The sequence below is a fragment of the Thermobia domestica genome, chromosome 11 (genome assembly GCF_964235325.1).
Source record: "Thermobia domestica chromosome 11, izTheDome1.hap1.1, whole genome shotgun sequence".
Classification (NCBI taxonomy): Eukaryota; Metazoa; Arthropoda; class Insecta; order Zygentoma; family Lepismatidae; genus Thermobia; species Thermobia domestica.
This window is the reverse complement of record NC_137464.1, coordinates 252,728,950-252,743,598: the sequence shown is the minus strand read 5'-3', so window position 1 is coordinate 252,743,598 and position 14,649 is coordinate 252,728,950. Positions and strand designations below refer to the sequence as shown.

General features: G+C 36.1%; 1 protein-coding gene across 1 annotated transcript in view; it reads right to left on the bottom strand.

Moving 5' to 3' along the window:
• LOC145664933 (uncharacterized) overlaps positions 1 to 9,947 on the bottom strand; it is a 256,051-nt gene extending 246,104 nt beyond the window's left edge. Inside the window, exon 1 of the mRNA XM_081732044.1 lies at positions 9,822 to 9,947. The gene's annotated coding sequence lies outside the window, so the exon portion shown is untranslated. The remainder of the gene's footprint in view (positions 1 to 9,821) is intronic.
• Between the last annotated feature and the right edge of the window lie 4,702 nt (positions 9,948 to 14,649).

The following is a 14,649-nucleotide window of genomic DNA, read 5'->3' as shown; positions in this document are numbered from 1 at the left end:
CCAGCGCCAGAGACACGACGAAACGCCAATGAACTAGAAAATTACTCCCCCAAATTATGTTAATCGCCTATATGCGTGATTTCTTTACATTAAGGTGAGTCAAAAAAATACTAAAAATGTATACCCCGGGGTGGGCGGGAACCACCAACCTCCTGATTACTATACCTTGTCCGGCGAACAATGATTTCTGACAGCTCAGCTCGCGAAGACGACTGAGGAGTGCGGTGTTGCCATGTGCTTCTCGAGCAAGGGAAGAATCGTGCTTCCCCGTTGAGGGCGGCGGGATTTTTAACATTCCGTACAAATTATTAATGAAACAACGAATGAAAACCACAATATATTGTATAATATTAATTATGTTTTGGACGCCCATATACGATAACAGTAACAACACGATAGAGTGAAATCTACAGTGTATGTAAGAAAGAAAACAACAACAAATTTAGTATGAAAAACCCTACAGCGAACATTAACGAAAAATGCTACATTGGTGTGCATTTTATTTATATATAATGAAAAACTATTTCCATATACCTTTTACTAACACTGCTGCTCTAGAACGGAAAACACCACAATCTTCGAGTAATGCATTCTCGTCCGTGCGAACACTTTCCTCTTCAGATGGTTTCAGCCTCAGAATCACTATCTCCAACATTTATTATGTCTGCCTACTCTTTCTTCCAAAATACCTTCCGATTCTCACGCTTTTTTTACATTACCCCTTGTATGATCAATTACTTTCCGGCACTGTTCGGGTGAAACTTTTTCTATAGTTTCTTCTACGAGGTTTCGCATAGATGTTAACGTGAACAACTTGTTGTTTTATGCTACAAATAATTTCAATAGCATTAAAATGACAATGATATAGAGGAATCCTAATTGCTTTGTGCCCATTATCCTTAGCTATTTTGTTTATTGTGTATTGTACATATCTGAGTTTATGAAACTTTGCTATTTGAATAAGTTCGATTTTTGTCATTGACGTGTTGAAAACTAGAATATTATTCTTCTGTAACTAATCTAAAATTTCTGCTCTTTCGTTGCTGAATGTATATTTGTAGTTCGCATAGTTATACTGAATGATAGGACGCATTGTCCATCAAAATGACGGAGTTGGGCTTTATGTTTGGAAGGAGTGAATTGACAAATCAATCATAAAATTTTTCCTCTGTCATCTCTTCATGATAATTAGTTTTTTTTTTTTTAAACTGAAACAGCAGTAAGACATTCGGTATGAAACCCTCATATGAACCTGCATGTAACAGAACGAGACAACTGCCCTTTCCAAGAGGTGTTTTGTTATGCCTGCAATGGGATCATCCGTCCACCCCTGCGTCTTAGTATGATTTGCATTAACCAATGTTTCATCTATCCACACGACGTTTTCTCGATGCTCTTGTAAAGTACCCCGCAAATCCTTGTATCTTTTGGCATTAACATCTGTTCCTTCCAACAAAACTTTTCGCCCAGAATACTTCTTCCACTTGAACCCAAGACCCTTCAATACCAACGATAAAGTAGTTTTACCCCCATCGAACGAACCGTTATCCTTAAGTGAAACAAGTAGTTTTTTCCGGGTGGGGAAATTCTTTCACTGGAAGTAGTTACAAAGATACCGGCGGATGGCATCTTTTTGAAATGCATCCAGATTTGTCACTCTTGAAGGTCTACTTTTATTTTTCCCGGAATTCTTAACACCTCTGAAGGCTCATTCAAATTTTCTGGGCAACTTTCTTTAGTGATCCTTGTCACTGTGGCTGTTCCGATATCCAGAGCTGCAGACACTCTGCACAACTTTAGAAAGTGGAAGCAATGGCCCTCCATTTTCCCTTTCTGCCTCAAAATATTCCCGCAAATTATACACAAGTCCCCAAAATCGACTATTTAAAACAATACGTTTCTCCTTGCAGATCCAGATGCTATTTTTTCTCAAGGTCCACGTTTTACGAATCAACAACAAAGTTCTAAAGTTCTAACGAAATTCTAAAAAAAAAAAAAAAAAAAAAAAAAAAAAAAAAAAAAAAAAAAAAATTGACTGAACGGACGGCAAAAGGGTGGGAGTAAGTGAGTGAAAGTTTGGCAATGTGCGGTGGTTACCATGGGGACGCGGCAGGTTCAGAGCCTAGGGTTGGTTGGTCTGCTGTCTTCTGCTCGCTCGCCGTAGCCTTGTGCAAAGCTGTCAGAAATCATCGTTCACCGGCCAGGCAGGCCCGTGTCCACAGGGGGTCTAGGAGGGCCAGCCCCCAAGGGCGCCTATCAGGGGGGCAAGGTGGGCGCTCGCCCCTATAGGAAATTGTACTTGGGAATATAGAAAACCCAATAGAATTTTTACATTAGTTACAGCAAAATTTGAAACTATATTTGAAATATCGCTTATACTTGGCCCCCTTGGAAACTACAACATGGGCGCCCTTGCCGGCCCCTCTAAATTTTCACTGGCCCCCTCTAAAATTTTCACAGGCTTGCAATGAACTATAATATGGTGATGAACTATAATATTTTTGGATCGCCCCCCCCCCCCTACATTTTCGGGCTGGTTACGGGCCTGCGGCCAGGGTATAGGCACGTGTTCTTCCGCCTTCGCCATGGAGACGATGAAGAAAAGCTCGCTTGTAGAGGGATATATCCTTGAGGTCTTTTAAATTTTGCCAATCAGAGTTCTTCTTAACGGTGTATATTCGACGATAATCGTTTCGAATTAGATAAGATGCGTTCGACATGTAATTTCATAACAAAATGACGCGCGTCTGTTTGCTTTATATCATAGTTCTCTCACATTCAATATCTAGATTCTCACATTCTCTCACATTCAAGAACTATAAGATATCAAATTACTCTTGTTGAATCATTCAATTAAATGTTGTTGTATATTACCATTTTAGTTATGTAATAAACTTACTTTTTAGAAATAATGTTGTCATTTCCCCTAGGTTAAACCACTTTTCCCATGAAAATCATGGTGTAATTTGATTATAATACTTTTTGTGACACCCACTAACTTATAGTGCGAGCAGATCTCATCTTTATATGGAATAAAACGAGCTAAGTAAACAAAAGAGACCTGCACATCGTCACAATGATCTGCGACAGTTGCCACTAAACTCATACAATTATACCCACTCATCTCAAGATTTTTCACTTCATGATGTAGAGGAAGGGTTACTCTTGATCCCCGGTGCTTACTTTAGGAACAGTTCGTCAGGAAAAAATAATAATAACCGCATGCACATGACTGGCGATAGCTCGTATTGGTCTCATCGCAATCCCCCGCGACGAATCGAAGGGGCGGGGACCAAAATGAAGCCATCACTGCTACGTGGTGGTAGCTTAGGGTTGTCATATTACCCGATATTAGCCGGTACCACCCGATTTCCACGCCCTATATTCGTCCCCCGCTTAATCATATATTAATCACGAAAAAACACCCGCCTTTTTTTTTTGATTGGAGAAAAATCTAAGACTTTTTTGATAAAGTTTTGTTATATTCACAACGCAGTTGTTGAAAGAATATTTTTCCTGCTAAATGTTTAGTGGATAGATAACAGAAACAAGATGAACGTAGAAACTGACAAATTATTACTACTGGTTTTGTACAATATGAAATATTATCATGCATAGAATTATATGATAAGATTTTATGCAATCGAGATTTTTTAAAGAAAGTTTAAGGGAGGGAAAAATATGTAAAAAAAAAAAAAAAGTGACATAATTTTACACATTTTGGTTCAACTCATGAATACTAATGTATGATCTCATTGGTGCGTATTTCTTTAATGACCATTCTATCCAGTTCAGCTGAACAAGTCTATGTTTTTACCTAGTCTATGTATTCACCTAACTTTTATATATTCAGGAATGATTGCAAATTTGATTACGGTATCTTTAGCATTTTGTTTAGATTAGGTTCGTTATTAATAATTTTCTTTTAAAATGTTTATGCTTTATTTGATATATTGTGAAAGCTTGGTAATTTTGTATGTTAGTACGATTTCAAGTAACAATCTTTAAAAATGATTAGAAATTTTATAAGATATGGACTAAGATTCCTAAATATGTTTTACCTTTCTTATAATGAAAATTTAGTAATTACTTTGTGTTTCTTAAAGAGGAAACCGTATGAACAATATTTGACATATATCACTTGCAAAAAAAAAAAAAAAAAAAAAAAAAAAAAAAAAAAAAAAAACACTTTGCATTACACGTGTTCTTAGAATTACAGGTATCTGACTGTAATACTTTACAATTCAAGACTTAAATTTGTTGTACTTAATAAAACATTAAAGGCAAGAACTAAATTTGCTTTACTTTAGTTCCATTAGAAAAGTACGTTGGAAGTGTCACTGAACAAAGAAATAACTTTTTAAAAAAATGGTCCGAAGGATCCCAGGTTATTATATGTAATACATAAGTTCACATCAGTACTTACGGTTTAGAATCTCCGCTTTTCTAATTTTAAAATATGGCAACCCTATAGTAACTTCAACACCCCCGACTGTAGATGTCTGTTTCGACTCTCACTAGCGGCAATCCTTCGACGCATCGCTATATCGAAAACCGACATTACCGGCAAGTCAACCACTAGGTGTTAGCGACGTTTACAGCATGAGCATATAATGGTAAACCAAACAGAACTGCATCAAATCTTAAGCGAACCTGAACTAGGGAAACTTAACGTGTCTTTTATTAACTGGCGAATGTTAAGGGAATTTATTTCCATTCTTACGCATACGTTTGTGTGAAATTGATTTGCAGTTTGCTTTTCTAACCTTGTACTTCGAACTTTTCTTTAAATTCATAGGTAAAAGTTGTATATTAATGTTTAGGTCGCAAGGAAGTATATCATTTTTATTTAGGAACCTCTTAAATCTTAATATTAATATAGTGGGTCTAATTCATTTGTTGGTATTCCGAGGAGGATTTTTACGAAATTAGTTCAGTGTCTGTGTGGTATGTTGTCATTTCAAAATTATTAGCCAAGTTCAAAATTATTAGCCTCTGGCGGATGAAACCCTCCCTTTGCTTAGGGAAAAGAAGTGAATGACTTCAGCTGTGTTGCCAATATGTCATTCAGTTGTTTGGTCTTGACGAATGAAGATCGTAGGCTACTTAGAATGGCTAACAAGACAGAGCACAGCGAAGTCCGTAATATAATTCATTGTGGCAACGCTTCCGCATCGAACAATTGAAACATCTCGGTCGCAACAACTTCTCCCTCCTCTTTTGAGGGAAATACGGGAAATCACATATCGACAGCAGCTCCAGTAAGAGCACAGTTGAGATAGAAAGACTCTACTTGTTTTTTGTTGTTGAGGTTATAAACACTCCGAGAGATTTTTTTTTTAACTTATCTTTCGTTAACTTGTTCATGTTAAAAGAAATTCAAAATAAAAGTCAGTTTTGGTGTTTATTTATTGATTTGTATTGTTTCTCGTACTCCACTAAGAATCTTTTTATCTCAGGTTAACATATACTTTTAAAAAAGCGTATTCTATCTTGGTTGACAAGTTATGATTCACGCTTTTAACCCTTAATGGCATTACCCTTTTCTTATCGTAGTTTGCACTTTCCGGGCCTGCGAGGCCCACGTACGCTGTAGTATGTACATATGAACATAATTTAGTGGAGATCGTTCTGAATGTGTTACAAATTAATATTAATTTTTATAATATGTTCACTTCTACAATATATAATATATATATATATATATATATATATATATATATATATATATATATATATATATATATATATATATATATATATATATACACTTATATGTTCAATTCGTAAATTATATAAAGAGCACAATGTAAGCTATGATAATCTATATTTATTTCGAACATGAAAGGATGCAAACTTTCACGTTAAATATGTGTTTTGAAATTGTATATAGAGTATGCATATTTAACGTGAGAAATTTTAAGTTTATTGTTCAAAATATATATGATTTTGTTATTTGTGCTCACTGTTACCTTGAAATATTTCTGCACATACTACATATTACATACACTGTTTACACACAAATAACATGCTCACTGTACACATTATTTTTACATTTGCAGTACATCACTTTGGTTTTCCTGTCTCTAGAACAAAGGTACAAGTGACATCGTTTCCTCTTCTTTTATTCAGGTCTTGCTGTATTATCGCTTTCAATATTGATAACACATGTTAACAAATTCTCTCTTACAAATTTTCTCAAAGTAGACGACTCAGCTCTTTTCAACATTAGGGGTGAAATGAAATCATAAGCTAGCTCCTTGATGAAAATCTTTCCTTATTCTCCTTTTGGATATTCCGGCTCGGATCATGATATTTGAAAACAAGATAAGAGTTTAATACTGCTACGTCTAACATATTCATGAAAAAGGCTATCTTTGAGTCTGTCGTTTGCACGAAGGCTATCTTCGAGTCTGTCTCTCAATTTTCGATGCATAAAATTGACGGCTCCTTCATTTTTATTGTAATAGTTGATTATTTTCGTCTTCCTTCTTAGGTGATTATTATCGAACATCGAATCATGATGCATGCTGCTGATGAGAATCATACTTTTTATAGGTGCAACATAACTGGCCATTGTTACATCATTACAAAATACCAATTCCAAAGAATAAACACTGCTCTTATGATTAGGTCTCATGATGTGATGGATGTTCCTGTTATTAGTTCTAACTGTTCCACTCGTTAATGAATCTTGTGAGAAGGTATTCGGCTAAAGGAACGCTTGTGAAATAATTGTCTGTTATGTTACGTCTTTGAAATTGACTGAGGAAAGACCATGAGGGAAAACACCAAACGTTACACATCTGCTACAAGACCTTTTTGAAACGGTTCATCAATTTTTCTGTCACAATAGAAATATTCGTCGAAAGCATAGCAAGATTTAGCATGGCACATCCAAAACAATTTCATTCCATATTTTGCGGGTTTCTTATGCATGTATTGAGTAAAAGGACATTTTCCTCTAAATGGAATCAACTGTTTGCCAATTGTTAGTGATTCGCTAGGAATAATAGCTTTTTTAGAGTTTCTTAAGAGACAGTTCCACACATGGGACACGTGCGCATGTTTTTCCGTCTTTTAACGAAACCCTCGTGTTATCTTATCAACCAAGCGCAAACAGCGTAAAACACATTTAAATCTGTTGACAGATATTATAGTGTTGTAATGCGAGTTCGAGTCGGAACTTTGAATCAATGTTCTGACATATATATTCGAATTTTTCTTGACGCCAGCTAAAAGTAGAAGTTCTAAAAACGCTAACATTTCTTCCCTGTCTACTTCTTTCCATTTCTTACGAAACTCAGTTGTTGCTCGTTTTCCTTGCGAATTAGAGCACAACACAATTTCTTCCAAAATGCCATGTGTACTGAAAAATCAAACGCATCCCGAGGTGAATCAGTGAATGTTCCTTCCCGTGGTCCAGGAGCTGGAAGTATTTAGCCTGAGATTGTTTCCCTGGAGAACTTGGAAAAGAACATCCGTCTTTTGAGCGCAATCCTGCACTTACAATATTCGATGTTCTGCTATTTTAATCTGAATCAGGGCCATTTTCATTAGTACTTTCACTTGCATTATATTCATTGGCACTTTCACTTGTATCTGAATATTCGCTATTTTCTGTATGAATATCATTACGAACATTCGAATCCTCACCATCACTGTCTTCACCAAGGCTCAACCATAGACTAGTATTGCTTTCGTCCTCTTCTATCATCCGTCTAACATTCTCACTTTCCGATACACTAGCCATACTTATAAGTCACAGTAATGAATAACACATATTGAATATATCTACACTTACCTTATGCAGCAAAACTACATTTCGAAAGAGGTAACCCTTTTATATTTTGAAAGTAATGCAGAATTGCATAGGAAAATATTCTAAAAATCTTTGCAGGACTTATTTTCAAACACACTAAAGACGTAAACTGCTAGTTTCGTGTGTAAATGAAAATACTGTATTTATTTCCTAAGTATTAGCGTATTATAGTACAAAAAATAATTTTTGGTATCAACAAATTGTGAAAGAGATGTGAGAGACATCTAGTAGGTACAAGTAAAACAATAATTTATTATACTTACTTCAACAATTTGAAGGAAATGAGGAAGAAAGAGAGAGCATGTACACCACATAATGAATACCGTAATATGAGTTAAGGCCTACAAGGCCCGGATTGTGCAAAATCGGGGTATATAAAGAAAATGCCTATAAATTTTAAAAAAAATATAATTTAAATGTGGAAAGAATATCACCACAACAGTTTTGAATGTTCAATTGATGATGTGAAAGAGACTTAGCCTCAGACGTATAAATTTATGAAACTTTGAGTAGAAAAAAAAACTATCAGCCGGGCCTCCCAGGCCCGGGTTGTGCCAATAAGGGTTAACGCATTGTGATTGGTTAGTGACGTAATGTTGTTATTCAATGTGTTTATGTTGTCTCTGCTGTGGTGATTGTATGAGTTACGGAATACGGTTAGCACGTGAGTTTCCTTTTATTATTCACCGAAGATCGATACTATCATTTCATCACTTTTTTCCCTCTTATTTGTAACGCAGATCAGTTGAAATTAGGATGCTCTCCCAGTAGGCCCTATATGTAAGCATAAATTTGAAAAATTGACGGAACAATTGTAGTGTTATTTTGAAAAACTAACGTATAAGCTCTTGAAATCTTACCTCTGACATGTATAATAAGATAGAAATACAAAAATGCAAAGTGTGGTCTTTAACACGTTACACTACATAATCAACCCATGATAAAATGAAGTGCTATATGAAGACAATGTACAAAGTGATCATAGAAGTGTCGCAACTGCATGTTTTTTTTTCCTGGTTTTGCCCCCTCCCGGCAACATTTCGTGTTCCATCCATTACACACGCTTTATTTCTATTCTATTCATTTCAGATATTACTCACACATTAATTCCCCTTCCGTAACAACAATTCGTTTCTCCTGTAAACGTTGTTTTGTTTTTTTTAAAGCTAGTTTTGCCGCCCCCCGAATACAGAATTAACCCTTGTTACAGCTACATCCAGTAATGCAGCTTCTATATGAAATACTTTTTAAATTTGTAAGAGGGAAATTTCTAGTGAATATAGACATGTTTACCTAAAATGGAATGCTATGGAAATGATTATTTGGATATTGAAAGGGTATTTTGATTGTATTTTTAGAATATTTACGAAAATGAAAGTAGGAATAACGTCATAGCCTACTTACTCGCTTCGGCTTGTGTATAGCCCGCTCCCCCAGTTCTTTGTCACCGGAACTGGAAGAGTCACTACTACTATTACTTATATCGAGAACAGAACCCAACCAACCCCTGCAGGGCTTCTAACTCGTTCCTACTACTACTACTACTACTACTATTGCTACTAACTACCACTACTACTACTACTATTGCTACTAACTACTACTGCTACTGCTACTACTACTACCGCTACTACTACTACTACTACTACTACTACTACTAATACTAAAACTTCCTTACCACATTTACATCTTAAATCTTTATAACATGCGATTCCGATTCATTATGAACTAGTATGAATCGTTAGAATCACTATGATTCGTTAAAAATCACTGGGGGGAGCGGGCTATACTCAATCCTTAGCGGCTTGGAATTAGTTCGTTTCTTTTTATTAATTTTTAAATTCGACGATTTTCGTTAAAAAAATATAATTAAATAATTGGTGTTTCACTATTCAGATAACAGTTTGAAATTGTATTTATTTTAACGGAATAACAACTATCAAACTTTGCCTAAATTAATTTTGAAAAAACAATATGTAAGATCTGCAGAAAATTCACTTACTACTTTTGCCTTTATCCAACTTCGTAACTATTTAATGATTTAAATGTAAGATCACAATAATTGCAAATATTTCTCTTTATGCAATGAAAATGTTTTTCGTATCAATGGCAACGCTTCCTTTTCGATCTTTAGAGCTCAGTAAGGCTAGTTCTTGTATTGCACTTTTCGCCTAAAAGGTATTGATGATAGAAAAACAGTATATATGTAAATTGAATGTAAAAAGTAAATAGTGCACTCTTGGGTATACATTAAGAATAGTCTGTTAAATTAGAAAAAAAAAACTCTTGCGTTAAGTAATTCCCTAAGATGTTGAACCTTGTTATTACCGTATATTTTTTAATTATGCTCGACTGTAGCCATAGGAGCTAAATGCGCGGTTCTGGTTGGTTAGAGTTATCCGTTTCTCTCCACGTAGCATACATACATCAAAAATCAAACGCCTCTTGCTGTCGGTCCTCTTGGCCAAGGGCGCAGATTTCTCTGTAAATTTGAGGGGCCCATTCAGATGCAGAAGATATATATATTAAGACAAATTGCACTCGAATTATGCCAAGTATTGTATATTCATAAATACAATAGGGGGACCTACATGAGGTTTGACGGGTGCCGGGCCCCCTCGGCTCCCCAGGATCGGCGCCCTTGCTCGTGGCCGAGTGTAGACAGGAAAAAATCACGAAATGCAATGCCCTCCCCCTAGTCTAGTTGCTAGCACGTGCATCTTTGGTGTACGTGTGTCCCGGCTTCCATTCCCAGTTGAAGAGCCTTTGGAATTTTAACTGTCTTCGATGTCTCTGTGTTCGTGTTCCTGACGTTCTAGCTTACTGGTAAAGCGAATAAAAGAAGTAAAAAAATAGTAAAATTAAGTAGAAACTAGTAAAAAAAAAGTATGCTAGTGCAAGGGGCTTGTAATAAAAATTGCTTTTGGTGTGTGTTAAAATTTGTTTTAGATATTTTTTCATAACACTTTTATTATTAAAATAAGCTAAAAAATAATACTGATTTACTCTTGTACGTAATATATAATACATAAAAAGTAATTTATTTACGATATGAAATATAGCTGAGCGAGCGAAGGGGATTAGAAGATTCGCAGGGCTCGTTTTGTTCCATCTTACCTCCATGATGATACCATTTTACATTACGTCATACTCGAGTGATCCAATTTCGAGCCTCACTCACTTCCTTATAACCAAAATGCATATTTTTAAGGATAGAAATAAAAAAAATATGCCCCATGTTCTTACGAAATATAACCCAAACATAAGTATATTTTTTATCGTCACATAAAGTGACAATTTTCTTCTATTACTATAATACACAATACTGTACCAGGAAGTTTGGACAGTCGCAAACTGCAACCAATCACAAACGTATTTAGTACGTATGGCTAGAGTCGAGCGTGAAAAATGCGTTATTACTCTCGCGTACCCCAAATAATAGGGTACATATTGATAAAAAGTGTGCAAACTGATGTGCCCTACGTGTTATTATATTACCTGCTACCTTATATGCAATAAGTTCTTCACAAAATTCAGTTGTAGTGCCTTAGAAAAATTTTTTCCTAGGTTGTGAGCTGCATTCATGGGGGCAGATTTCCTTCACGAGGACTTCCTCTTGCAGATATAAATGGAAAGGTGGCTCAGTAGTAGATCTCTCTCTCTCTGGTAATTTTCCAAAACTGAGTAGCAGATTGCCCGTTCTTCGCATGTGGAGAGTACGTTTCATTTTGGACATAAAATGCAATGGGGGTTGAATTTGGATTTAAATGGCATCACAAGTGTCACTGTTCATCTCATCGAGCCCCAAGACTATAGATTTGATACTAATATCGGTCATTTCGATCATGTTAAATATATCCTCCCCCTCCCCAAAGTTGCACCGTCAATATAAAATGGTAAAATCCATCCCAGACCCAAACCTCATCTATGTTGAAATTTTGATATAGATCGGTGTGGTGATTCAAGAGTTATTGAGTCATATAGTCACTTTCACTTTTATACGAGGATCGTTCGAAAAGTAACCTCCGATTGATTAAAAAAGAAACACTAAAGTACATAAGAAGAATTTTTTATATCTGAAAACTACTTTGCTCTATTTTTCAACATGGTTCCCATAAACATTCAAGCACTTATCATATCTCTGCACTAGCTTAGAAATTTCATCAGCATAAAAAATCTTCCGCTTGTGCCTTGAGCTAGCCTGTGACCGCATCTTTCAGCTCCTCATGATCACCAAAGCGCTGAGTTCATATAACACGGTCCTGGAAATGTGTAGAAATTCATCGGAAATCTCCGAAATTGTGAAACGTTGATTTTCACAAATTTTTCCACCAATTTTCTGAACGTGTTCATCAGTGACTCACTCCTCGCTTCGTCATGAATATTTGTTCGTCCACGTTTAACCGAACCTATTCACGAACGACTCCTTCACTCCTTATACGGCATAAAGTTCCTGATGAAAAGCTGCTGCCGAGTATTGTTTTGTCGTAAGAAAACGTATAAAAACTCGCATCTCGCACTCAACGGGGTCTTCTATTGCAGCACACTAGTGATCAGACAACCTTCAGTCTACCACCAAGGGCGCCGATTTCTCTGTGAATTTGGGAAGTGGCAGCATTCAGATGCAGAAGGTATGTATGTGAAGATTTAAAGACTAATTGCACTCAAATTATGCCAAATATTGTATATTCATAAATACAATTGGGGGGGGGGGCTAGCCCTCCCAGGATCAGCGCCCTTGTCTACCACGGCTGAATGCTGACTGATTCTAACGCGTACGTCTGTGTAAATATGGCATAATAGCAGTGCCCTCACTGCTTCGCGCACAGTGAGCAATCGGAGGTTACTTTCCGAACGCGTCTCATATGTTAGATTGGATAACGTATTTGTCCGCTTCATTTCTAACTTTGATTTTATACAAACTAAATAAGCGAAGTACAGTAGATGTATACATTATATATATATATTGCGAGATTACCAAACAGGGAGCCCCAATTGTTTTAACTGCCTAGGGGCTCTGCGTCTCTAATTCTGGTTCTGTTGTTTATATCGTTGGAATTGGATAAGGATATAAAGATCATTAGACGAAATTCCATGTACATGTGATTATACTTTAATCCTTCGTCTTAATTGTTGTTTGTTTTTTCCGTATAGGTTTTAAGTGATTGTTACTCAGAAGAAATGTTCCGGGAAGCGCACTTAGTATTCAGAGGTGCACTTGTTATATTCACACGGTACTGTTCTGTTTATTATTAGGCACCTATATTATAGACATAATATTTTGGTCTCCTCCGGGGGAAAACTCTCACAGCTTGGGATTGGCAGCCCCCCCCCCCAGATAACATGTCTGAGAGAAACGCTGTTGTTAGATGAAATTTGTAAATCTTCCACTCGATCAAATATTAAAAATAGTTTTCATTACTAATTTGTTTAATAGTTCATCATATGATTATTCTGTATTTAGGTAGACATGATAGTCTATGTCAATAGAGATTAAGTAATTAATGCGTTCATCCCAATGAAATATCAACGTTACATTAACCAACTTGACCGCTTGTGCGATGGTAGTTTTTTTTTTTTTTTTTTTTTTTTTTTTTTTTTTTTTTTTTTTTTTAACCCTCACATGGAATAACTGCATTAGGCTGGTTTTATCCGCGCGGTTTACGGTACGTGTCAAATAGGGGTGTTTTTTTTATCTACAGCGATGCGAATCTTGAACCACTGCTGTCCGCAGGTAGTTACAATCCATGTTTTACACAATCTTTTAATCAGAGCGGTTCGGATCGCGCCAAATACTCATTTGATTCAGTCAGTGGCGTATCTTGAAAAGCTGTACATGTTTACTTCAACTTATATCTATATGACAACATAATACGGCAGCATTTCTCAATACTAGTCATACAACGTATACCCCTGGTATGAGGGTTCCTGATTCAATTCTAGCCGCGCGGCTCTGTGATAGACAATGTAGAGTTACTCGGTTCTCCCGTTTCCTCCCACATTTTCATACTACCAATTATTTCATAAACATTCACATTTATTAAGCATCCGCCTCCATTAGCCGAAAGGGTGTAACTGCAAGAAGTAACACACACATTCGTTTAATTGATATGAGACATTCATTAATAGTGCCTTTGCAATGTTATGTAGAGGATCTAAATTCATGATATTGAACAGATAGGATATTATTATTATTATTATTATTAAGTATTCTGCCTATTGGCAGGTCCTGGGACTAATTAGTTTTTTTTCTTTCTTGTTTTCTGCTTCTTAATTTTCAGTTTGGGCCTGGAAGCGTTTCTTCCATGTTTCTCGATCTTCAGTTTCCTCTTTTAACTCCCAATATATTCTTCTATACAATATTTCAAGTCATCCATCGGTTGTGTTCTTCTTCTTCCTACTCCTCGTTTTCCTTCTATGGCGGTATGAAGAAGACAAGATGTGTCCAATCCAATTGGCCTTTCTACGAAGGATGGTGGCTAGAAGCGTCCTCTTCTCTTCTAACCGTTTTAAAACATCTTCGTTTATTACTCTCTTTGTTCATTTTATCTTCTGCATCTTCCTCCAACACCACATTTCGAAGCTCTCTAAATATTTCTTCTTTTCCGTGATGTCCAAGTCTCTCAACCATAAAGTCCAATACTCCATAAATAGCAGTTAACCAATTTCTTCCTTAGTCCAATATTAAGGCTGCTAGTTAAGAGTGACCTTTTCTTGTTGAATGCTCCTTTGGCTATGGCATTTCTCGACCTGGTCTCTCTGGTGCAGTACGCGTCTTTCGTCAAAATACTTCCCAAATATTTGAAATAGTCGACGTCTTCAAGTATTCT